This window comes from Palaemon carinicauda, chromosome 25 (assembly GCF_036898095.1).
Source record: "Palaemon carinicauda isolate YSFRI2023 chromosome 25, ASM3689809v2, whole genome shotgun sequence".
Lineage (NCBI taxonomy): Eukaryota > Metazoa > Arthropoda > Malacostraca > Decapoda > Palaemonidae > Palaemon > Palaemon carinicauda.
In genome coordinates, this window is record NC_090749.1 from 78029690 (window position 1) to 78057588 (window position 27899).

A 27899-nucleotide genomic window follows, 5' to 3' on the forward strand; every position below is an offset into this window, starting at 1 on the left:
GGTTCACTCAAGACTTATATAAAGAACATTGATACATTACAAAAACTGAAGAATAAGAAGACAGCTACTCCAATAGGACACTTATCAGAGTAGAGGACCAGGGGAGACTAACTATGCATGAAATAAGTGGTCCGAAGAAAACTTAAAGAAGACGGGGAAAACAGAAAGCACTCTGTAAACGGGATAACTAAAGATACAGCCAAGGATCTTAAAAACAGGTACAGGAATGAACTGTAAATTTCCACAACAAATTAAAATTAGAGATATATACAAAATCAAGATGCCAATCTGGCTGATGGGTGACACCTCCCCCTTAGAAGACGAGCCCAACAGAGTGGCTCGTAGAAAAAGAGGCCAATGAGGCGAAGACAGACGATACTGTAGACTGGTGAAGGAGGTATCATGTTAAGGACGCAGTCGCAATAAGGCATCTGCCATTATGTTTTCGGTTCCTCTGATGTGACGGATCTGCAGAGGGAACTTCTGCAGATAGATGGACCAGCGTAGTAGACGTTGGTTGTGGGACTTCATCTTGTCGAGGAAGGTCAAGGGGTTGTGTTCAGTGAAGACTATTACCTCAGCAGCACCTAGTAAGTAGCATTCATATTTTTGCAAGGCGAGTACCAAACTAAGTGCTTCCTTCTCAATGGTGCTGTAGGACTTCTGGTGATGCTTGAACTTAGTGGAGGTGTAGCTGACTGGGTGAAGTATACCGTCTGACTCTTGGAGTAGCACCCCTCCAGCTCCCGCATCGCTAGCATCTATTTGAAGGATAAAAGGCTTGTTAAAATTGGGGGATTTAAGAACAGGGTTGTTTATTAAAAACAGCTTTAAGGCTTCAAAAGAGGCTTGACATTCTTCAGTCCAAATGAATTTAACGTTGGGACTGGTTGGGGATGTTAAAGGGGCAGCAACTGAAGAAAAGTTCTTACAGAATCTCCTGTAGTATGAGGCTAACCCTAAAAATCTTTGTAAGGACTTTCTGGTGGTCGGAACAGGGTACTCTAGAACAGCTTCTACATTGGCAGTTTTTGGTCGAACATTACAATCCCAACAATGTGGCCCAAGTAGGTAACAGTAGCTTTACAAAAGACAGATTTTTTTTTTTAAGAATTATGGTTAATCCAGCCTCTTCTAACCTACAGAACAAACACTTGAGCCTATTCCCATGTTCTTCCCAAGTCTGTCCAGTGACTACTATATCATCAAGGTAACAATAAACACCTTCCAAATCTTGGATGATGAAGTTTACAAGGCGCTGAAAGGTAGGGCCAAAAGGCATGACCTCGTACTGAAAGAGTCCAAAGGGTGTAATGAAAGTAGATATTAACTTAGCTCTTTCCGTTAATCCTACCTGATGATAGCCCTTTAAGAGGTCTATCTTCATTGCAAACTTGGCTTGCCCTACTGAATCTATTAAATCATCAATGAGTGGCAAAGGGTAGGAATCTTTAATGGTGATATTATTAATCTTTCTATAGTATGTACAAAATCTGTAGCTACCATCCTCTTTTGGAACTAGGATGCAAGGTGAAGCCCATGGCGATTTACTCGGTCTTGCTAGACCATGCCGGAGAAGATATTCGACTTCCTCCTTCATTTTGCTCTTCTTCTCAGGACCCACATGATAGGACTGCTGACGAATGGGTGTTGTACCAGGAACCAGCTCGATGTCATGTAGCAGCAAATCACTTTTCCTAGGAAAATCATTAAAAAGAGTTGAATGGCTAGAGATTACATTCTTTAAGTCTTTCAACTGCCAAGGAGAGAGGTGGCTCAGGAATAGATCCAGGTTATTTAGAATCTCAGTATTGGTTTGTGGCATGGAGGAAGCAATAAGGTCTTCCAATGAATTTTCCTCTCCTGGTGTGTCTACCTTAAAATTAAGATTAACAACCGTCTCATTAGAATCATTTCCAGTTTCCCTAGAGTGATAAGCCCTGAGTAAATTAACATGAATAATCTGAGTGGGTTTTCTACGATCTGGAGTTCTGATAATGTAGGTATTATTGTTTACATTTTTTTTATGATAGGATAGGGCCCACAAAACTTAGCTTTAAGAGGGGAACCAGGGACAGGAAGGTAGGCTAACACAAGGTCATTAGGTTTAAATTTTCTAACTTTACAAGCTTTATCATAGTTTCTCTTCATTAAGATCTGTTGACCCCTTAATTTCTCCCCAGTAATTTTCCTAACCTGCATTAATGTGCTTTTAAGTTTATTCATATATTGTTGAATGGTTTGGCTAGACTCAGAAGGGGTGTTCAACCATTCCTCTTTAATTACTGAAAGAGGTCCTCTAACTGACCTCCCAAACAACATATCGTAGGGTGAAAAACCAAGGGACTCATAGGGAACTTCCCTGATAGCAAATAGAAGAAAATCAATGCCCTCGTCCCACTCAAGTTAGACTTTCAACACAAAATTTCCTAAGCATACTCTTGAAAGTTTGGTGCCAACGCTCGAGGGCACCCTGAGACTCTGGGTTATAGGCAGCAGACAAAGTTTGTTTGATATTTAGTTCTTTAAGTACCTGGGCAAAAAGGTCACTGGTGAAATTTGAACCTCTATCACTTTGTATTTCCTTTGGGATACCGAAATTCGTGAAAACTTTCAGTAAAGAATTAGCAATGTTCTTAGCAGAAATGTTACGAAGAGGGATGGCAATAGGATATCGGGTCGTAGGACATATTAAAGTGAGCAAGTATTGATTACCTTTCTTGGTTTTTGGTAAAGGACCAACGTTATCTATAATTATCTTACTAAAAGGTTCATCAGGGACTAAGATCGATTGTAAAGGTGCCTTGGGTATTACCTGGTTAGGTTTTCCTGATATCTGACATACATGACAAGTGCGAACAAATTCTGCTACATCCTTTTTTATATTAGGCCAAAAGAAACAATTCAAAATCTTACGATAGGTCTTATGAATTCCTAAATGTCCTCCATAGGAATCATGATCTATTTCCATTACAGAATTCGTAACAAAAAGAGGTAGCACAATTTGTCGCTTTTCACTCCATGTGTCTTCACTAGATCTCTTAGGGGAACGGTAAAACCTCATTAACAAATCAGATTCAAAGTAAAAACACGGGGATTTGCTAATCTCACTTCTAGAAACCGTTTGGTCATAAAGCTTACTTAAAGTGTGATCGTGCTTCTGAGCTTTAATAAGGTTATCTCTATTCATAACATTTCATGCTTCAAAATTTACAGAAGTGACTTTAGATTCATCCAAACTAGATTTCTGGCTACGAGTGACAACACACGAAGGATATACAAAGCAATCGGGATCAGGTTCAATGTTTTCCCCTACAGGTTTTTCCATTACAATGACGTTAGGAACTACCAAACGTCCTGCAAGGTCATTTGCCAATAATAAAGTTACACCTTTTACTGGAAATTCAATATCTCTTATGCCTACCAGCACATTACCCTTCTTTATAGGACAATCAAGATGAACATTAGCAAGGGGAACTTTAGATATTTGTGAAAGGTCTTTCACGAGAACATGTTCATTAGTTACGTTAGCTTCAACATTTGGAGCTAACTTTGCGAAGCACCTGTGTCACGAAGTATCCTGACTTTATATTTATCCCCATCAGAGTTCAAAGCTACAGTTCCATCAAAAGTAAAATCATCAAATAGACTTACAGGCTTTTCAGAATGGATGTGGGAGACAGGCTTAATCTGACCATCTGTTTTACCTTTAAAGTAAAGAAAAGGGTTAAATGGGTTCCGAAAAGGCAAGGAAGTTTTACATTTAGGATCTGGACAGTTTTTAATTGTGTGACCGTCTTTCTTACAATAATTACAACGAAAATTAAACGCTTTTGCCATATCAGTCAGAGTTTCAGAGTTTTTAGCTGGAAATGGTTTTACGTTCCGGTCGTTTCTCTTACTGTTGCCAAATTTATGTATTAAAGAGTAAGTGTCTGCTAGAGAAGCTGCCTTTAACAAGTCTTTTTCTTCCCTATCCTCTAAATACATCATAATGTTCAAAGGAAGCTTTCGTTTAAACTCTTCAAGTACAATCAAATTCTCTAATTCAGCAAATGTATTTACTGCGGCAGATTTTACCCATTTCCTAAACTCCCTTAATTTCTCTGAAGCAAATTCTACATAGGTTTGAGTTGTGAACTTAGTTTTATTACGAAAGGTTTGACGATATCCCTCGACAGAGATTAAAAAAGCATCCAAGATTGCTTGTTTAACATTCTGGTAATCTGTAGTATTTTCGAGATGTCTACAAACTTTCGCAGCTTTCCCAGTTAATTTCGACCTTAATAGCCAAACCCACTGATCGCTTGGCCAATCCAAATGCAAGGCCGTCTCTTCAAAAGTCTTAAAATAATCTTCAGGGTCATAATCTGTGAATGTGGGAACCAACTTAATGTTTTTTGCTAAATCAAAGAGTTTCTCCTGAGCCTCCAAAGCCGAAATTTCAGGTTCCTTATTCTCTCTAGAAAGCTTGCCTTTTTCCTGTTCAAATTTAAGTGCTAACGACGATTCATAGTCCATTTTTTTTTCTCTCTCTCTAAAGCTAACTGAAGTTTAGCTTTCTCTATCTCGAATTCTAATTTAAGTTTCGACATTTGTCTCTCTGACTCTAACCTTTGAGCTTCCGCTAATCTTTCAGATTCTAACCTTTTCTATTCGGCTTGTTTCTCCAACAATGCAAATTGTCTTTCTGATTCTAACCTTTGTGCCGCAAGTTTCTCATGTTCAAGGGAAATGCGCTCATATTCTAACTGCTGCTCGTGGGATAGTACAGCTGGTTCACGAGTTATATACTGTCTAGCTTCATTGCCTAGTTTACCCACACGCATATAATGCTCAAGAATAAAGTTACGAATTTCATTCTTCCGCATACTACTCCTAGTTGCAATTGACAAATGACTAGCTAACTCGAGAAGCTCTACTTTCTTAGCAATTGGGATACTAGCTAACTCAGCAGAGGGATCCGCAGCAAACTTCTGAACGTTAAATTGAGCCATGGTTAAAGTTTAGAGAAAACTTCCTTTAGTAAACAATTGAATTCCTGTTTTACAATTAATAGACTAACACGTTCCTGCTGCCATTCAAGTAAATGCATTACAAACCACAATACAAAATTATCATGTTAGCGATTTTATAGTTTCCCAACAAAATTAAACAACAAACATTACAAGTAATACGATTATTTTAGGGTTTTCAAGGAAAAGGGACAGTCCCGATTCGAAAGCAAAAGGTAATAAAGAACACGAGGGAGTGAAAACAATTTTTACATTCCCGATTCAAGCTGATATGGAGGAACTAAGGAAATAACACGTTGGTCCTAAACAAGCGTTATTTACTCCAAACAACTTGAATGACAAATTACAAACTTAAATGTCGGCGCAGAGAAAAAATAAAGTAAATAAAAGGTTTAAACGATTCCTCACCTATCGTCTAAACTACGCGATCCTGGTATCGTCCAACCCAGGGGAAATGACTGCACAAATTATACATACATACATACATATACCAAAGGCACTTCCCCCAATTTTGGGGGGTAGCCGACATCAACAAATGAAACAAAACAAAAAGGGGACCTCTACTCTCTACGTTCCTCCAGCCTAACCAGGGACTCAACCGAGTTCAGATGGTACTGCTAGGTTGCCACAGCCCAACCTCCCACATTATCCACCACAGATGAAGCTTCATAATGCTGAATCCCCTACTGCTGCTACCTCCGCGGTCATCTAAGGCACCGGAGGAAGCAGCAGGGCCTACCAGAACTACGTCACAATCGCTCGCCATTCATTTCTATTTCTAGCACGCTCTCTTGCCTCTCTCAGATCTATCCTCCTATCACCCAGAGCTTTCTTCACACCATCCATCCACCCAAACCTTGGCCTTCCTCTTGTACTTCTCCCATCAACTCTTGCATTCATCACCTTCTTTAGCAGACAGCCATTTTCTATTCTCTCAACATGGCCAAACCACCTCAACACATTCATATCCACTCTAGCCACTAACTCATTTCTTACACCCGTTCTCACCCTCACCACTTCGTTCCTAACCCTATCTACTCGAGATACACCAGCCATACTCCTTAGACACTTCATCTCAAACACATTCAATTTCTGTCTCTCCATCACTTTCATTCCCCACAACTCCGATCCATACATCACAGTTGGTACAATCACTTTCTCATATAGAACTCTCTTTACATTCATGCCCAGCCCTCTATTTTTTACTACTCCCTTAACTGCCCCAACACTTTGCAACCTTCATTCACTCTCTGACGTACATCTGCTTCCATTCCACCATTTGCTGCAACAACAGACCCCAAGTACTTAAACTGATCCACCTCCTCAAGTAACTCTCCATTCAAAATAACATTCAACCTTGCACCACCTTCCCTTCTCGTACATCTCATAACCTTAACTCTTACCCACATTAACTCTCAACTTCCTTCTCTCACACACCCTTCCAAATTCTGTCACTAGTCGGCCAAGCTTCTCTTCTGTCTGCTACCAGTACAGTATCATCCGCAAACAACAACTGATTTACCTCCCATTCATGGTCATTTTCGCCTACCAGTTTTAATCCTCGTCCAAGCACTCGAGCATTCACCTCTCTCACCACTCCATCAACATACAAGTTAAACAACCACGGCAACATCACACATCCCTGTCTCAGTCCCACTCTCACCAGAAATCAATCACTCACTTCATTTCCTATTCTAACACATGCTTTACTACCTTTGTAGAAACTTTTCACTGCTTGCAACAACCTTCCACCAACTCAATATAACCTCATCCCATTCCACATTGCTTCCCTATCAACTCTATCATATGCTTTCTCTAGATCCATAAATGCAACATACACCTCCTTACCTTTTGCTAAATATTTCTTGCATATCTGCCTAACTGTAAAAATCTGATTCATACAACCCCTACCTCTTCTAAAACCACCCTGTACTTCCAAGATTGCATTCTCTGTTTTATCCTTAATCCTATTAATCATTACTCTACCATACACTTTTCCAACTACACTCAACAAACTAATACCTCTTGAATTACAACACTCATGCACATCTCCCTTACCCTTGTATAGTGGTACAATACATGCACAAACCCAATCTACTGGTACCATTGACAACACAAAACACATATTAAACAATCTCACCAACCATTCAAGTACAGTCACACCCCCTTCCTTCAACATCTCAGCTTTCACACCATCCATACCAGATGCTTTTCCTGCTCTCGTTTCATCTAGTGCTCTCCTCACTTCCTCTATTGTAATCTCTCTCTCATTCTCATCTCCCATCACTGGCACCTCAACACCTGGAACAGCAATTATATCTTTTAACCCCCGGTTTTATTAGCTCTTCAACCCTCACTAGCTCCCTTTTACATCCACCTACTCTATTCCCCCACTCTTTTGCTACAACTAATTTTCCTTCCACCAAAAAATGATCAGACATGCCGTTAGCCATACCCCTAAACACATGCACGTCTTTCAATCTTCCAAACATTCTTTTAGTTATCAACACATAATCCATTAATGCCCTTTCTACTACTCTTCCATTTGCCACTCTTACCCATGTATACTTATTTTTATCTTTCTTTTTAAAAAAGTTAGCACTTATTACCATCTCTTGTTCAACACACATATCTACCAGTCTCTCACCACTCTCATTTTCACCTGGTACGCCATACTTCCCAATGACACCTTCTACCTCTCCAGCGCCCACTCTAGCATTTAAGTCACCCATGTAGTTGTAATTATATAAGGAGAAAATATGGATAAGAGCTTCCGGATAGCTCTCGTGAGTCTCGAGGAGTCGTCGACTCGGTGAGGGTGAAAATGAAAAATACTACTGCGTTAACATTACCCAAAAGTACAAACCGTCTATAACCAATAATACGAAAATGGTTTCACAGCGCACACATATATATCATTAACCCTAATAACAGGTATTCAGAATGTTTACAATAAATCTTGAGTGAAACTAAAAATAGTGAACTATTTACAGCAACAATTGTCATCAATACAGTAAACGGGATATATCCCGGATTAGGCCCCCAATTTCTGTAACGGCTTTATGGCCAAGGTTCAGAGAATAATAAGTTCCATAGGTCACATAAAATAAGTAAGGAAAGGTTTAATTTCAAAACGGAACAAAATTTAACACTTTAATATTGAAACAGTTTACATAAGTACGTTAATCCCTTTCTCACCGAAATAAACAAGAAGAACGCTCAAACAATCCTGCACCGCACAAATACCAAAACCAATAAACCTTAATATACTAAATTTTAAATATAAATCACGTTACCAATTTCACTAAGGTTCACTCAAGACTTATATAAAGAACATTAATACATTACAAAAACTGAAGAATAAGAAGACAGCTACTCCAATAGGACACTTATCAGAGTAGAGGACCAGGGGAGACTAACTATGCATGAAATAAGTGGTCCGAAGAAAACTTAAAGAAAGCACTCTGTAAACGGGATAACTAAAGATACAGCCAAGGATCTTAAAAACAGGTACAGGAATGAACTGTACATTTCCACAACAAATTAAAATTAGAGATATATACAAAATCAAGATGCCAATCTGGCAGATGGGTGACAATATATATATATATATATATATATATATATATATATATATATATATATATATATATATATACATATATATATATATATATATATATATATATATATATATATATATATATATATATATATATATATATATATATATATATATATATATATATATATATATTAAACTCACTTATTCAAAACAATGAATCTAGCTCCATGGTAATAGTACATATTATGAGGTTATAGTCCAGATCTTCTGCAGTCGAAATCTCCTTTTGGACTATTGGTAGTTTGCCTCTCTCTCTCTCTCTCTCTCTCCCTCTCTCTCTATTAATTTATTAATTGAATATATTTTTAGTTAAAACTTATGTAATCTGCACTGATATTTCATCATTATCATCATCTCCTTCTACGTCCATTGACGTAAAGGGCCTTGATTATATTTCGCCAGTCGTCTCTATCTTGAGCTTTTAATTGAATACTTCTCTATTCATCATCTATTTCGTACTTCATAGTCCTCAGCCATGTAGGCCTGGGTCTCCCAACTCTTCTAGTGCCTTGTGGAGCCCTACTGAACGTTTGGTGAACTAATCCCTCTTGGGGAGTGCGAAGAGCATACCCAAACCATCTCCATCTACTCCTCGTCATGATCTAATCAGCATGTGTTAATTGAGTAATCTCTTATAGCTTCATTTCTAATCCTATCCTGCCATTTAACTCCCAATATCCTTCTGAGGGCTTTATTTTCAAATCTACTAAATCTATTGGAGATTGTTTCATTGTCATACCATGGACTTATGTCCATACAGTAACACCAATCTCACTAAACTGATATATGGTCTGATTTTTATATGTAATTTCAGGCGATTTGATTTCCAAATTTTACTTAACCCAGCCATTGTCTGATTTGATTTTTTTCAATCTTTCACCAAACTAATTCTGAAGACCCTTTATCGGAGATCATAGTGCCTAAATACTTGAATGATTTTATCTCATTTTTCCTTCCTCCTTCTAATAATATTGCACCTTCCATTGCATACGCTGTTCTCATTATCTCTGTCTTCTATTTATTTTCAGCCCTACCTCGTGTGATATTTCATGCATTCTGGTAAGCAAGCATTGCAAATCCTGTGGTGTTCTGCTAACGAGGACAGCATCATCAGCAAATTCTAGGTCCCTATCACCAATCCAGTCCAATCCTTCTCCACCATCTCTGACTGTTTTACGCATTACAAAATCCATGAGGAGGATAAGCAACATAGGTGACAACACATTCCCTTGGAGTACTCCACTGTTCACTGGAAATTCATTTGATAAGACTCCATTAACATTAACTTTGCACTTGTTATGCTCATGAACAGACTTAATCAAATTTACATATTTTTGAGGAATTCCATAATAGCGCAGGACTCTCCACAAAATTGGTCGGTGCAAACTATCAAAGGCTTTTTTATAGTCCACAAATGTCATCAACTGTGGATTTCAATATTCTACGCATTTTTGTACGTCTAAAAATTAAAATTTGGTCAGTGCAACTTCTACCTTTTCTAAATCCTGATTGTTCATCTCTTAGCTTTTCATCAATATTTCTCTCAAGCCTCTTTAGAATAAGCATACTGTATATTTTCATAACAACTGATTTAAGTGTTATGCCTCTGTAATTATTGCAATCAGTCAGGTTTCCTTTTTTTTTGGGGGGGGGGGGGGCTATTTTCACCAACACTCCTAACTCCCATTCATCAGGTTTTGCCTCTATATGCCACATTCTACAAAATAATCTTGTAAGTAGTCTGTGAGTTATTCTATCATATCCAGGGGCTTTCCATCTCTAGTTTTTTAGGATAGCTTCGACTTCAAACACACTGAATTCATTTATGGGCACATCAAGGTCTTCATCAGCTTCAGGTATACTAATAAAATTATTCCCTTCATATATCCTATTCATAACCTCATTAAAGTGTTCCATCTAATGTTGTCTTTCGTCATCTTCTGTTACTATAACAACTCTATCTCTCTTTTTTATTGTATATGCTGCTTCTTCTTCTTTGCTCCCGTAGAGATTTCTATAATAATTCTATGTACAATTCTTATTCCATAGTCCCTCCCTGAATCCATAGCTTTGTTAGACTATGGATTTGAAGAAGGGGTACTAACGTTGCTTGCGAGGCAACCCTCTCAGCTAACTCCACCCACCTCCTCTCATAACATTAAAAGAAAGAATAAACCTTAGTCTAGAATTTTCATGTTTTTTTAACCACGTGGGAAAAATGACAAAATCCCTAGTGCTCATACCTCGTGTATGTCATACCGCATACCTACAAGATTACATAAAACTGGATGAGAACAGATACCTAACAGCCGACATGCAAATACATGAAATACTGAAAGCAGTGAAATCATTTTTTAAACACAAAGCACCAGGTAAAAATTGCATAAATAAGCTAATATTATCAAAATTACCAATAGTGGCATGGGGAAGAATCCAACATATACCAAACCTTACACTCTCAATGGTATATTACCCAAAACCAAACAAAGAAGGAATTCTCGCACTTCCTTTCCTTTCATTAAAGGAAACTGTGTTCAACTTCAAATTCTCGTCTAGAATTTTTTTTTCTCTCTGTGCTAATTCCGTTTTCTTTCAGAAGTTCTCGGGAAATATCTTTTTATTAGTATCATTGTTTTGGGGGATTTTGTTATAATCTTTATTATTTAGTGCTTATGCGTTTACGCAGTGGACGTCTGTATTCATATAGATATTTTGATAGGATTGCAAGGGGGCGTAGAGATAGAAAAAGAAATATTGTAAAAATGACGCCCCCTGTGAGCCCCATCCCTGGAACGAGTAACCCAACCACAGGACATGGTAACCTCCCTCCTATTGTGACACTAGTACATGCTTGCTCTGCAATCCTTCCTTTTCAGGGTTGGGTTAATGGGTTCTTGCCTCAAAATGTGGAGTCACGGATTTCATCCGTCGATGCCCATTTAAATGCTAAACAAATCATAGACCCGTTTGTACAATTACAAGAAGCTAAAAGTTTTATAAACTTTTCTAAAGGAGATGCAAGTGCGTATTTGAGGGGTGTTTCATTTCAAGAATCAGTTACTGGGATGATTTCAAAGTTAGGCTACGTGCGGTCTATGGAGGTGAAGAAGCCTTAGATGTAGTTTTAACATTAAGAAATACGTTTAATCAAGCCACTATGACTCGGCTTAATGTTGAGAGAGCAGCTCTCGTAGCCGATAGGCTTAATGAATATCAAGATATTTTAGGTAATTCCACTTGGGTTACTAGAGATAAAATTTCCGTGAAAGATTTCTTACGATTAATGTATTTAACTTGCATGACACTTATGTTGCCTGAAGCTTTAGTGCGGTGATTTGATAAAAAGTTAACGCCAGCAAGTACGGAATTGGATGTATATAAACAGATAAAGAAACACATGTCTAAGTGTCCTGATCTTGATCCCGTGTTAACCCAAGTTTGCAAGTTTTTGCAAAAAATGAAACAAAGCCACAACAAGTAAATATAGTTAATAATAGTCAAGTTGCAGGAATGACTTGTTATAATTGCAAACGTCAAGGTCACTTGATTGCGGACTGTAGAACGAGATTCTGTTCGTTACATAATAGTTCGACTCATTCATATAGTCAGTGCTACTCGCGTAAGACACAACAGAATCCTAGAAATACACAGTCAAATCCACAGTCTGTTCCATATGGAAATAAAAAGAAAAATCCTCATTTCAATAAGAAGAAACAGCCAAATGTCAATGTAGTTCAGAATCCAAAACAAACAAACAGTTCTTCGAATAACGCTGATCCTGGGTCGTCAAACCAGACCTCGCAAGGTCAGACTAATTTTCAGAATGTGCAGAGCAAAGCAAATACCACATAATTAACTCCAGTGGGGAAGAGAGTGATGTTGGGTCAAGGTCATTCATATCAACATCAGTAGTATTGAATAATCCATTTAATGTTTTATCAGATCATTGTGAGGCAATAGATTTTCTTATGAAACACACGGCCAAATCAAATAAATCAGTGCATGCTCCCGTAGATTTGCAACGAATTCATACAATAATAAGCCAAAATGAGTTACGACCAACATTATATGCTGTAAATTTAGAACACAGATCATTTACATTATTTTTTTACTCTGGTAGTCCACGTAATATCATGGATTTGAGGACACATCATTTGTTGTTTTCGAACTTCCCAAAAGAAAAATCCGGAATAAGACTCTCGGGTATAGGAAATGATGAATTAAATGTAATAGGCGTAACTCATGTTCAGTTCAAGGTCGGTAAGCGCACGTTTTCCGATACATTTGTTGTTGTACAAAACATTGATATGTATCCAGCTGTGATTATAGGATACCCATCTATGGGCAATCAAAACATTATCTTATCCCCTGCCAAACACAGCGTGTATATCAAAGGAAAATTCTATAAGTCTTCTAATACCTTAAAATCAGTTTTGGATAAAAAGGAGACGACAAATAAAACAGTGACGTACGTTGAAGAACCAATAACTTGTCTCACTAATAAAGAAATAATATACGCGACCCAACAGAATTCTCGTTCACCCATAATATCATCTTGTACGCAATCTATCGAGCCGAACGTACCTTCGAATTTAATAGTGCAAGTAAAGAAAACATTACCGGGATCTGAAATGTTAATCCTTTCCGACACTTTGAAAATTAACGTATTGTCTGTCACACAAGCTATTTATACGGTAGGCTCACATCAACAATGTAATATTGAAGTCTGTAATCATTTAAATACCACTTTAGTAATTCACAAAAATCAACATATCTTGGATGTAGAAGTTTATAAACATCATATTCTTACCGTTGCTGAAATCAATCACGCTCAATCAGTTGCAGATGAATCCCTTTTGCAATCTATTAAAAATAAAATCAATAAAGACATTCAAGACGAAGAAATTCAGCAGAAAATTTTTGGACTTTTAACTGAATATCACGATGTTTTTTCCACTACGGATGGATCCTTAGGAAAAACAGATATGAAAATTATCTATGTACCCTCGTACAGACTCCCTATGAAATTCCAGAATGAAATAAATGATGAAGTAGGTAAAATGCTAGAAGAAGGAATCATTAGGAAATCGAACAGCCCTTATAATTTTCCATTAATAGTTGTACCGAAAAAAGATCGAACATGGCGTATCTGCGTAGACTTTCGTCGCCTAAACGAGGAGATGATCCCTGATCGATTCCCAGTGCCATGTACTGACGATATTTTATCTTTGTTAGGTCAGAATAAATATTTTACCAGTTTGGACTTACTTAAAGGCTTTCACCAGATATCATTAGAAGAAAATAGTATCCCATACACAGCCTTCAGCACAGCCAGGGGACATTATGAAATTTTACGGATGCCTTTTGGTTTACGTTGTGCTCCCATAACATTTACAAGAATGATTAACATAGTGTTTGGAGACTTGCTAGGGGATATATTGCATGCCTATATGGACGACCTTGTAATCTTTTCCAACACTTTAGAAGAACATCTACGTAAATTAGAACTAGTACTACAGAGACTAAGACAACATAACTTAAAGGTAAAGATAAGTAAGTGTGAATTTTTCAAAACAGAATTAGTCTATTTGGGTTTCATGGTGTCAAGCCAAGGTCTTAAAGTAGTCCATGATAAGGTGTCGGCTATCCGTAACTTTCTGATACCTACTAATGTCAAGGGAATACAGCAATTTCTGGGTTGTAGTGGATATTACAGGCGTTTTATACGCAATTATTCAATAATAGCCGCTCCCTTAACTGATCTTACGAAGAAGGGCGTAGATTTCATATGGTCTGAGCAGCATCAACAGGCGTTTAATACCTTGAAAGATGAACTGTGTAGCTCTCCTATCTTAAAATTTCCTGACTTCGGTAAGGAATTCTTCATTGCAACAGATGCCTCAGACTTAGGAGTAGGTGGGGTATTGCTTCAGCAATATGAAAAACAATTTTTCCTGATAGCTTTTTATTCTCGAAAACTGAGAACTTCTGAAAGTAAGTATGCAGTAATAGACAAGGAAGGGCTAGCTATTGTTAATTCACTAGTGCATTTTAAGTTCATAATATACGGTTATCCCGTTAAGGTTCTTACTGATCATAAACCACTAACCAACTTCTTTAAAGGCTTCAGCCACAGCCCCAAACAAACTCGGTGGCATTTGATCATTCAAGACTTTGGCGCGAGAATCGGGTATTTACCTGGGAAAGCAAATATCATTGCTGATGCATTATCACGCAACCCCGTGTCATCTTGTACGGAGCCTTTAGCTGAATTAATAGATATATCAACATCCATGCCTATTGTTAAAACGATATCTGAACAAGAAGATTTGGGCTGGAGTGCTGAATTATTACAGACTGAGCAAAGAAAAGATCAGAAATTAGAAAAAATTATAAATGCTTTAAAAGGCAATCATAAGGAAAAGGAATATATAAAGTATAAGCAGCAGAATTATATAATCAAAGACAATATTCTGTGTAGGACCGTGACAAGGAAAACCCGCAATACACCACATGTAACTAACGACCAGGTAGTGGTACCAATCTCACTTATTTCCCCTGTCCTAAATTGGTTGCATGCAAATCCATTGCATGGACACCCGGGGTTCTCATTAATGTCACAGAAAGCCAAATCATTGTTTTATTGGCATACGATGCTTACAGATATAAAAAAAACACATAGCTAATTGTCGCACATGTCAGGAAAACAAAGGGCATACGAAAACACCTGTCAGCCTAGGGGCTTATCCCGTGCCCAATCAACCCTTTGAAAGGATACATTTAAATTTATTAACAGGATTTTACGAGTCAGACAGAGGAAATAAGCACCTCTTAGTAATTGTAGATGCTTTAACTCGATATACAGAACTAATAGCGCTTAAAACTAAAACTGCAGTTGAATGCGCTAGGAAGTTTTACGAGTGTTACATTTGTAAACATGGAATTCCATACATAATAATCTCAGACTCGGGTGGAGAATTTAATAATCACTTTCTTACCTCATTGTGTGAATTCCTTAGTATAAAGAAAATAAATACCATGATATATCACCCAGAGTCGAATGGGCTAGTGGAAAGAGCGAATAGGAAGGTTTTAAATATATTAAGAGTAACACTAGGGGGATCAGACCCCAACTGGGATATTGCAATACCTGCGGTACTGAGTACTCTGAATCATTCATATCATATATCAATTAAAATGTCACTGCACGAGGTATTGTATGGTACCCCAGTTACAACGCCTTTATATGTATTAACGCCTACAACTAATCTATCAAATCCTTTAAAAGAATGTATAAATGCAAGCAAAAGTCGTTTTGATATCCTTCAAAAGAATTTAGAAGAATCTCAAATCATAATGAAAAGAAATCATGATAAAATAGCGAAGCCAACTAAAACATATACCGTGGGTGATAATGTATACATACAGGTAAATGTACATAAAGGACTCAATTATAAATTAACACCTATTTAACATTTTGGAAACATTAATGGCCAATAGGTTTAGAGTTCAAAACGTATCCTAACCCACTGATGAGAGAATCGTACCATTGGCTCACATAAGAAATTAAAATAAGCGGGAAAGAAGTGAGAGAAAGATTTTAATTTTTTTTAATTTTTTGTAAACATTATATGTTAAAACTTTTTCTTCTTAATACAGGAGTAATTACATATATTTTTCTCATTACAGGTTTCCAAGATGAAGTTTTTGTTGTTGGGAGTGATATTGTTCGCTCAGACATTTTTCTCGTGTGGGATGAGCTCTAAAACTAAAAGTATAGATTTTAAATATGGCACTATAGTTGAAAGACAAGAAGACGTTTTTCTTACATCAAGTATGCAAGCAATTTTTCTCCCAGAGAATGACTTCACTAGCTTAAAGAGCATCATTTCAAGGTTTGCTGTTTCATTAAATGAAATGCATAGAACACATTTTCCTTTTAATACAGAGAGTTCGCTTACATCGACACTAAAATAGATCACATACATAATAGAATTGCACATTTCATTGAGAAATCAAAAGACTATGTGGAAGCTATCACGTTAGCGACTAAAGGTGTACTGTCACCCCATTTGTTGCCAATAAGAGACTTAACGTTAATTGTGGAGAACGGACGGGAGAAATTAGGTTATGTTCCTTTGTCAGACGCACGTAGGTTAGAATTTTATTACAGCCTAATTACAGTAAGCGTTGAAAATCACAGGATTATGATTACAATTCCCTTTGATTCTTCCGATGCCTGGCAATCTTACAGGATATCACCATTTCCGACTTTCATGACGAATCACTCAAATCCAGTAATATCCAGTTTAACAGGACACGTATTGATTTCCCCAGACAAGGAAACATATACGGTCATTAAAGACTTAAATCAATTAACTCACTGTTCAGATGCAATGGATAAAAAAATATGTGCAGCTGACTCATTTGAATTCCATAAAACTTAATGGATTCATGCGAGTTAGGTATAGTGCTAGACGGTGCTCTCTCCCATACAAATGAAAATTGTCTGGATAAGCTTTATCCCTTTGACAATAATAAGTTCAATTGCAGACTGAACATCGGCTCGTGGATACGATACAACAAGGCCGGCTTCAATGTATCATGCCCGGACGGATCCACGTCCTATTCCCAAATCTTCGTTGCAGCAGATGGTTGTATCGGGACGTCCCCGAATTACATGGTGCATGGAATCAAGACTATCATCAGAGAACGAGCCTACTTCGCGAACTTCACGTGGTCGACAACAATTCCATCTTTACCTCTCCCATACAATGCACGTGTGGCTAAGCGGTTGATGAAATTAACCGAGATGGACCACCAGACACCGACTTATGAAGAACGTCGATTCAACGTGTTACTAGCAGGAATTAGTGTTACGGTGATGATATTTATCGCCGTTAACATCCTTGTTTGGTGTAGGTTAAAGAAAAATAAGATTGAGATCAAACAGAACGTTTTGCCATGTCCAGATAAAACTCCTTATTTAATTCAATTTAAAGCCGTTTGAAACTGGCCCCTTCATTCGTTCAAAGGAGTAATATTGTCTTGGAAAAGTGTTGTACACGAAAAGAAGTTAGTACGCTAGTAATATGTAATTGAAGAGACTAGAGAACATTTGCATTTTAAAAAAACATTTAAAAAATAAATCAGTTTTTTGGCACCTAATAAAATATATAAGCCTGAATGTTAAAATACAGGATCTGTGGGCATCTAATAAAATATATAAGCCCTATATATAAATATAAATATATATATATATATATATATATATATATATATATATATATATATATATATATATATATATATATATATATATATATATATATATATATATATATATATGTGTGTGTGTGTGTGTGTGTGTGCGTGTGTGTGTACGAAACCGTGGTACGTGTACATACCAGGAATTCGTGTTTGTGCACTAAAAATTATATCTTTACCAAGGTAACAAATATTTTTATTAGTTACCGTATTATAATAATCTATGTTTTGACAAAGGTAACAACTATTCTTTAACAAAGTTACCGAATCATATGTATATCAGTATTTTTTTTTTTTGGTACCATATAATCGTTTGCTAGCAATGTACCATATATGTGATCTGTATTTATCATGCATTTTTTCTTTGTTTTGGCAATATTTGTTAAGTATGCATTATTATTTTTTTAATGTGCTTATTTGAACATTCGTCCTCATTTGCTTATGGCTAAAGTTAAAAAAAAAATATAATATATATATATATATATATCCAGTCACACTCCTAGTAAACATATTTTGACTTATTGGTAAATTTAAAATAAAAATTTAGGCAGCTGACCGAGCTAATGTAATATATTAGATATTAATTGTTTAAAATACATGACCTACAGGTCATTGTGGAATTAAGAGAAGTGTGAGAAATGCCATAGTCATATTTTAAGCAGGATGCAAATGCCAAACCTCAGCAATGTAACATTTTTCATGAAGAGTAAACACATCCAAGCCCCGTGAGAAAGAAGTTGTCTGTGAGAACGGAACAAGTAGCCTACCTTCCGGTATTAATGTTGTGTTTACTATAAATCCATAAATGCTGAAATAACTGTGTAAACTTTAGTATGAAATTGAATATTTGTATCAGTTCACTTTAAGATGTCATACGTAATGGTCATCCGACCAAACCAACTATACTCCTGTGATGGAGATGTTAACACTGTTCTTAAAGAATAAACTATTTTAAAGTTAACTTACTTAGACTTTACTTGAAGATGTAACATACTAAATCTAATCTATAACACATTTAAGATGACATTTGAAGAGAACCCAAATGTGTGTTAACAACAGTAGCACACCAATAAATGCATGTTGTTGTGGGGAACCCCACTCAAGTTTCTTCGCCTTTCCCTTCAGGACATCGTCGAGGGGTGTCAGGGTCTGTGCGATGTTGGGGATGAAGCGCCTGTAGTAATTGACCATCCCCAGGAACTCCTGAAGTTGGCGGGTGGTCGTAGGCGTCGGGAACTTTCTGATGGCGTCCACCTTGGTTGTCATGGGTTTTACCCCACTCGAGGACACGCGATGACTGAGAAAGTCCACTTCTTCAGCGCCGAATGTGCATTTGTCGAAACGTACAACTAGGCCATTCCCCTGCAGGCGTTTGAGGACGGTGCGGACGTGCCTCCGGTGTTCCTCCTTGTTCCTTGAGAATATCAGGACGTCGTCGACGTAGCAAACACAGAATGGTAGGTCGCCCAGGATACTATCCATTAGGCGTTGGAAGGTCACCTCCGCATTGCGTAGACTGAAGGTTGAGTATGTGAAGGTGTAGGATCCGAAAGGTGTCACAATGGCAGTTTTCGGAATGTCCTCTGGAAATACGGGGACCTGGAAGTAAGACGAGAAGGTCCATCTTGGTGAAGTATTTTGCGCCATGCAACGCATTCATCAGGTCTTGCATGTTGGGCAGAGGGTAGTGGTCGGGCGTTGTGATGAGGTTGAGGTGCCAGTAGTTGCCGCAAGGTCTCCAGGTCCCGTCAGGCTTCTTTACCATGTGTAGGGGAGATGCCAAGGGGCTCAATGCTTTCTTACAGATACCCATGTGTTCCATGTCCTCAAAGGCGAGTTTGGCGTCCTTCAGCTTCTGGGGTGGGAGGCGGCGGAATTTGGCGTGTGTAGGAGGTCCCGTCGTCGTGATGTGGTGGTAGATCCCGTGCTTGGAGGGGGATCCCGGCGATTGTCAGAGCTCGGGCTTGAAAACGTCTGGAAATTCTTGCAGAAGGTCGGCGTAGGGATGCGTCATTACAGCGGATACGGACATTGTGGCAGGGCCGGCTCTCAGGGCACGGGACCGGCAGGTTCCTGTGTCGATGAGGCGTTTCCCGGCAACGTGGACAAGTAGTCCATGGTGAGCGAGGAAATCTGCACCGAGGAGGGGGCGACTGACGTCATCGATGGCAAAGGGCCAGGAATACGAACGGCTCAGGATAGATATACTGAGGATCCTAGTCCCCTAACACCGTATGGGAGACCCGTTGGCGGCGACGAGCGTGAGGGCGTCTTTGCTGGGACCACGGTCTAGGTTGGCTAGTGACGGTGGGAACGTTGACTGCATAGCGCCGGTGTCGACCATGAGTCTATGGTTGGAGACGGTGTCGAGGATATAGAAACCATTCTTGCTTTGGTTTCCTGCAGCTGCGATGGTGGTAGGTGGTTTCTTCTGGCGTCATCTTCTAGGGAAATTGCATGGTGCCCTACATTTTTTGGCGTTGCTGCTGAACTGCTGGTGGTAGAAGCACCATGCCGGATTAGGCCTAGGGTTCGGACGTGTCGGTTGTGGTGGTTTCCTCCTTGCCAGAGCGTTGATCTCGTCGTCGTCGTCAGGAGGCGTTGCTGAAGAGTCTATGGAAGAGCAGCTGAAGAGTCTATGGAAGAGCAGCTGAAGAGTCTATGGAAGAGCAGCTGAAGGAGGAGAACGAAGACGATACTGATGATGCCCCGAGTCGAGATGCTTTGGAGGCCTCGTGGGGCTTCTGAGCCTTCGACAGGAGTTCGTTCATCGGAAGTGTGACGGCGTCCGTCAATTGGGCCCTTACGTCCTGCGGCAGGCGTCAAAGGAAAATCTCGCGAGATAGGCTAATCTTGCACCGTCGGCCGTTGCTGTCGGTCTCGGGAAGCATTAGCAGGCCAGTCAACTCGTCCCACGCCTCGACAGGAGAGGGGTCACCCATGGGTTTGCCGGGGAGGTCCAGGACTTTCTGTGCCCTTGCTGAAATGGAGAGTGAGTAGATACCGATGAGTTTCGTTCTCAGGTCGTCGTAGGAAACTTGGCCAGCCCGGGCGTCGAGCCATGGGGAAATCTTGTCGAATACCTCCTCTGGGATGGAGGTGAGAGCGATGTCGGCCTTGGCGCAGGAGTCGCTGAGCCTAGCGACTCGGAAGAGTACGTCCGCTCTTAGGAACCAGGAAGCGGTGTTGTGTTGAGAAAACGGTGGCAGTTTGACTTTGGGCATGGAGGCGAGGCCGTTGGGAGTGATGGGCGCGTTGAATCCGCCATTGTGGTCAGTCGACGAGTCGGCGAAGAGGTGGGAAGTTGATATGTCGGTTAAGCTCATCCTACTGCCTTACAAATACACCGAGGTGTGGGAGCACCAAAGGCCGAAGCTCACGCCTAAGGTAACGGAGTAAAAGAAGGTAGCACGGCCGTAATAAGTTCGTTAATAGCAAAGCCAAAACCGCTGATGCTACTTCAACTCCGGAGTCACCAGTTGTAAGGTCAGTGAGGCGAGCTATCACCAACGACAACTGATGGTTTATTCAAACATGCGAGAATATAATACAAGGTGCGGACAGAAAAGTAGCATGCGCGTAGGCGCCAATCTGGCTTGAACTAACTGCCACAATATGTGTGTTTTTTTCACACGTATAAATGCTTGAAATACAAGTCAATAGAAATAGATAGCGAAATGATAAATACATAAAATTGTAGCTCTGAGGGAGCGGAATAAATATATACAGTGAGCCACAGGGTGGCGAAAAGAGAATTTAAATGAAATGGAAAATTTGATGAGAATGCTGGACGACGGAGGGAGCGATGTCCTTACAGGCCATTAATTAAACTCACAAGATTTTATGTTGTGAGGCGCCCGTGTCCTGAAAGTGGTGGTCTTCAGTTTTGCTTCACTAGGCCTACAGCACTTATTTTGCAGAGTCAATGTCCCCCTCCAACTAGCCCCCAGACTGGAACAGACGTTCTGTGGAATTAGCTGCTTTCCACTAACACTCCAGTTATCTGCTTGACCTCCTCCTTCATAAATCTTGTTTTGTTATTGTGCAAGGGGACAGACTAGTGGTGGAAAGTGGGAGCACGAGGTTGACCCTGGGGCCTGGCTTGGCAGGTCCGTTAAGTACCATTGCCTGTAAGTTTTTGAGGTTGAGTTCAGGTCAGCCGCGTCCTCCTTCCTTCCCAAAAGAAAGCGTATCTTGATGCGTTGGCCAATGGTCTTGAGATGCCAACTCTCATTCAGGACAGGCTTGAAATACTTGCGACTTGCGAGTTTTAAGCAATACACTTATTTAGAATACAAGGAGAAATCTTGCAACTCCAGGGGACAAAGATAATCCTAACTCTAAACATCCGGCATACAAAACAAAAAATGAAACGAAAATGTAATTTAGCAAGTCCGGCTTATCTGTGTGGACAACCATACCTCCTAGACTTGCAGACTTGAGTTGTATTTAAGAGATTTAAAGTACCTAAATACTTTAGGTAAAATAATGAATACAAAATAAACACAAAAGTATTAATTTTGAGACACTCGCTTAAGGAAGAATCATTACTCACATTAATCCGTGCCGTGACGTCACGAACAATAACAAAGGCTACGTATAAACTGTGAAGAAGAGTATTGAAGAAAATTCTTCACAAAGGCATTTGATAAAGTATAGCATGGCGGCCTCAAATATAAAATACTCCAGTTGGAACTACCAATAATAATGGAAAATCTCCTCTAAAGCTACATTAAAGACAGAAGTGTCAGAATATGTAGCAGAGAAGGGAAACTGGGTGAAACAGATATAAAAAGTGGGGTGTCTCAGGGGGCATACTATCCCCATTCTTTTTATTATCTACACAGAAGATATACCAACCACCCCCAATTATGCCATAAACTATGCCTATGCAGATGACATCACACAAGTAATAATACATCTTTCAAATGCCAAAAGATTCAAGAAAATAAAAACCGAAAGTATAAATGATTAAGAAAAAAAGGGGGAAGATAAAAACAAACAGCAACAAATTCCAACTCTTATCTGTATCAAAAAGCAAACCAGCTCCAATAACAGTAATCGACATACCTGTAGACACTCCGTTCTATAGTGAAGTTAAAATCTTTGGTCTTTCTATTAAAAGAACTGTCATAAGCTGCCATATTAAACAAAAACTCCAAATGGCAAAACACAGAAAGGGGCAGAAAAGCGATTCAGACTATTGGATAAACACAAAAGAATAAATCTCTATGAAAGCCTATTAAGAACTCTCATTTGAATATCCAATAGCAACAGCACAATGGATAAATCAAAGATGAAAACCCTACAAAAATTCGAAAATGGAAACATACATGGCCTAAACCATAACAATAATAATGAAACACTCCATAACATATACAATCTTGAACTTGTAAACGTTAGGTACCAGAGAAGAGTCACTCAAGCCTGGGAAAGATTAAAAAACCTTACCCAGAACTAGTAAGAACAAGCGAGGAAATAACAGACACACAAAATGAGCATTCCTGGTGGAAAAGGATAGCTCCTTTCATTGCTTAGGACGAACGAAATCCAGAGTACCAAAAACAAACAAAGTTAAATAAACACAAATAAATAGACAAACCATAGAAAAGGAATAATCATGAAAACACAAGTCGGTCAGAGGCTGGCAAGAGGACTCGCCTCCTGGTAGTCCACAAGGCATGACATTGACAAAAGAAGACAAAGAAAAAAAAAAACTGAGTTTGCTCTAATATTTTCACCTCCCACTGTACATCACTTTAACAATTTCCCCTCCAATCCTTCCAAAATCCTAATTACCCCCTTCCCTCCCCCACCTATCCTATTCCCCTATACTGTAGCTGTATTTGTCTATCGCTTACCATTTCCTCTACTGTAGTACATTCCCTTAATCTATTTTCATGCTCTGAACTATTTTACTTCTTTCCATCTTCCTTTAATGAAGTTTTTATTCTGATCACTTGAATTCTTGTTCTATAGTGAACAGTTTACGATCCAAACGAATTATCAAAGTTCGATTTTTCATCGTCTTTATTAATTTCCATAAAGTTTTGTACATTTGCTCATTTACTAGTACGTAGTCTATCACACTTTTTTTTGTTGCAATCTTTCCCAAGTGTAAACCCCTTTATATCTTAAATCTCCATTCAATAAGACTAACCCATGATCATTCATCCAATCTAAAATAATATCACAATTCCTGTCTAAATTTTGGTAACCTAAAAATCCTACATGCTCAATAAAATCCCATAACATCATTAATGCCTCGCCTTCGTTTGGATTTCTCATGATTTTTTTTCACATTCCTGTTTTATTGTCTTATCCCTATTTTTGTCTTCAGTGTTTCCTGCTGGAAAAAAAAATAGACCAATGATAATCTTAAGGTACGATTTTAGGCATTACACTTAACATACATTATGTCTTTACTTTTAGTTTCTATCTTTTCCAATTCTAGACTATCACTATTCCTATAAAGTATCATTAAACCTTCTCCTTTCGTATTCATATTCCTCATATTATCCATTTCCCAGTTTGTGGGAAATAATTCCGGGAAAGGCCTCCTCGTTTCTGACTTCCGGACCTGAGCCTGAAGGATAGAGCGCCAACACTCTCACACTTAACAAACTAGAGAACCGCAATGAAGACGGTTTGCTTTCCCTACACATGTTTAAGTCCAAAGATTATTCTATACCGGGACTGTCGGCACCGATATCACCTTGATGTTCAGACGCTACTCCAGGACGCAGAATAGTAAATCCCAATCAAGTGTAGTTGGACTGAATCAGTTACGTTAACGACAGTTTCACAAAGAGTTAGGGGGAGCAGTACTGTAAAAGTCAAAACGTCCTAAGGAACACCGGGAGGTAATACCGTAGAACATTACAATAAAGGATTGACACCGATAGCTTTAGATTGACGAAAATATAAACTTACCCTTGAGTCATATCTCACCTCATGTGATAACTCATTTAGTCATTTCAAAATGTGAAGGTAAAGTTAAAAACAGTTAATAATTTTAACCTAATGATGGCGTTTATTTCCATTAAGTACAACAGGAATTTTCACCTAACTGACACAGGAAAAAACAGCAAAACTACCTAATTGAAATTTGAATAAAGACCGCATGGCATATGAAAAATGAAAAATGCCAAGAAAATTGTCAAATCAATTAAATCGTAAATCAATAATCAAATGACTAATCAACCAATGAAAGTAAAAATGGTGACTGAAATAATACCAAAAGTTCTATTCACTACTTTGAACACATTCCTCTCGGGCAATAAAATTTCAAACTTGATAGAGGGGAATGGGAACACAACTTATAGTAATGGACACGCCACGAATGATTAAACCAGACAGTTTGAACATGACTTCCTAGCTAAATGTGCACATTGTCAAATAAAGGCTAAAAAAAAAAAAGGGGTGGGGGGTGGGGACAGTTCCTTGGCCACGGTTGAGCACTGTTAATTTGTACTCACACTCTTGAAGGTTGATTTTAGTCGTTGAAGTGGAAGCATCTTGTAAACTGTTAACAACACGGTGCATCTTCAGTTCTGCACAGTCGTGTTTTATCTTCGTATGCCTATCTGCTAAATAATGGTTCAAAGTAAGGCATACTGTTGGTCAGTATCTGGTTGACCAACAGGTAGTTGAACCGACCGACGCCTATGTTAAAACGACGTCTCAGATGAAGAGGCTATGCCTACGTCCGCCTTACACGCTTCCTGGTTTTTAAGTGGGCCGCTCACACGCTTCTCCCTTCCGCACTGAGCTGGTTCAAACAGGTCCAGTTCTTCTTCTTCTTCAAATTTCCATAAGTACATGGTTCGCTGAAGGGTGCTTTTTATAAATACAAGGATCATTTTTGAAACTCCAGGGGAAAGTAATTATAAAGAAATCCTACTGTCTGGCTTATAAAAATTAATATACATACAAAAAAATTAAGTGGCGTTTAGTGATGTTCAATAACACAAAAAAACAATCCTAGCTAAACAGACTTATAAATAGGTACTTAGATGTAAATAGCAATAAGCTAAGATCAATGAGTTATGTGAATTAAAGAGTTACTTAAATACAAACCAATTGTGGTTAAACATCCAAAGCTTCAGAACGCAACCAAGAGCTGTTCTTTAAAAATTGTCGACGGTCGGTTGCATCGTCAAGCAATGTACTCGGGAAATGAGATAAAATCATCTACAGAGGAATGAGGTGATGAAAGGTAAAACATTACAGGGAAATGATGGACATGTTAGCAGCAATGAATATTTAAGGGTATAATAATGAAAGTTAAAAAGGAAACAAAAGAAAAAAGAGATGCGTAAAACCCAGAAAATAACAAACTAAAAATAAAAAAATGGAATAACGGGGATGACTAAAATAAAGCGTGGCAAAAATTTCCACAAAGTTTACTCTTTCTAACTTTTGGTGTGTTTTTGTAAAGCAAATAGGTTTATTTCTACAATTTAATCCCTTTTCAACTTCCACCAGTTTTTGTTTGGTTAAGCATTGTATGTTCAAATAAATCTTAAAAAGTCATCTTATTATATGATTATAATTTTCTTCTCTCCTTATAATCCTTCTTCGCTCTGGCGAAAATTTTCTCTTCTTTGTATCTTTCCTTTTTTTCATGCACCACCCATCTTCACCATTTTGTAGTTTTATTTGTAATCTCTCTCTCTCTCTCTCTCTCTCTCTCTCTCTCTCTCTCTCTCTCTCTCTCAACGTTTAGGCCTTTCCTATAATTGTCCACTTTTCCATTTCACTTTTCATTTTACTAGATTTGGCATTGGTTTCTAACGTCTTGTCTATCTTTTTTCGAACCTACCCAACCTAATTGTTTCCATTACATCAACTCCATTTACCCCTATATTATCTTTGAACAGCCGTTCACACCTACCGTTATCCTTTCGTTGTCTTTCCTCGGCGCTTTCCTTTCACTTTCCTTTTCTAGGTCTTGCTAGCTTTAACTGTTTACGTATTCGTTGCGAACTCGCTTGAGTACCAATAGAAACGTTTCTTATAAAATATTTTTTTACCAGTAAAAATTAACTTATTACCATAATAGGATAATCTTTTGCCTATAAAATTATAAATTTATAATTTATTAAGACTAGATATAGATATTTAATATATTTTGTTGCATGAATCAACAATTATTATATGAAACAAATAAATTAATGAAAAAATGGTAATACCAAACGCTTTTAAATGTTTGTTGTCCCTTGCAGACGAAAAGACAATTTAGGCAAATCCCTCCACCGCTCTCCAACACCTGAAGCTGTTGATGTTAAACAAACTGTTTAAGATGAAACTTGGTTAACAGAACCTAAGGTAGAAGTAGTTACTGCAATTCACGAAGTATAAAACTGCTTGTACTTGTTCTGTTACGAAACAAATAGTTGGCCTAGTGACGAATTCAGGTAAGTTCTGATAGCGGCTTTCAGACTTTAACCTATCCCACATTTACGAATCAAGGAACACACATTACTTAAGTTTTTAAGTACATTCATCTTATTCAGATAAAAATTATGTCACTGGAACCTTCGTATGCAGTGTAACCTTAGTTAATCCATGAATGTACTCAAGAGCCATACCAGTAGGCTAGGCAAATCGGCAAAATTGCATAAGTAACCAATAATCCTTTTGGAAAATATATGATGCGTTGGGGGTGTATTTTTGTTAGTATTATACAATTTTGATGATGATTGTCTGAAAACCTTATTTTCCAATTTATAATGAGTAAATGAATGATTTGAAGCTTTCTGGCATCCTGACATCAAAGGTCATTGACGCAGATTCAAAGTTATAAACAAACCTAAATAATTTGTTTCTACACAAATACAAAACACTCCTCCATTGATAAGAGGGAGCCTTTATATATCAGCAGCTAGTTCCTCCCATTTGGATTAAAAATTGACATCAACTAACCTAAGTTTTCCCCCCTAACCTAACCTACAAGCCGTGTCCTTACCTACTTACCTAACGGAGGTGGG

The 27899-nt window shown here is 38.3% G+C and overlaps 1 long non-coding RNA gene across 1 annotated transcript; it reads right to left on the reverse strand.

Annotated features, from left to right (window-relative positions):
- Positions 1–26836, reverse strand: LOC137618671 (uncharacterized). Its single transcript, XR_011039783.1, has 3 exons — positions 26804–26836; positions 1504–1697; positions 1–761 (listed from the first exon to the last, which is right to left on the reverse strand). It is a non-coding gene; the product is annotated as an uncharacterized lncRNA (long non-coding RNA).
- Between the last annotated feature and the right edge of the window lie 1063 nt (positions 26837–27899).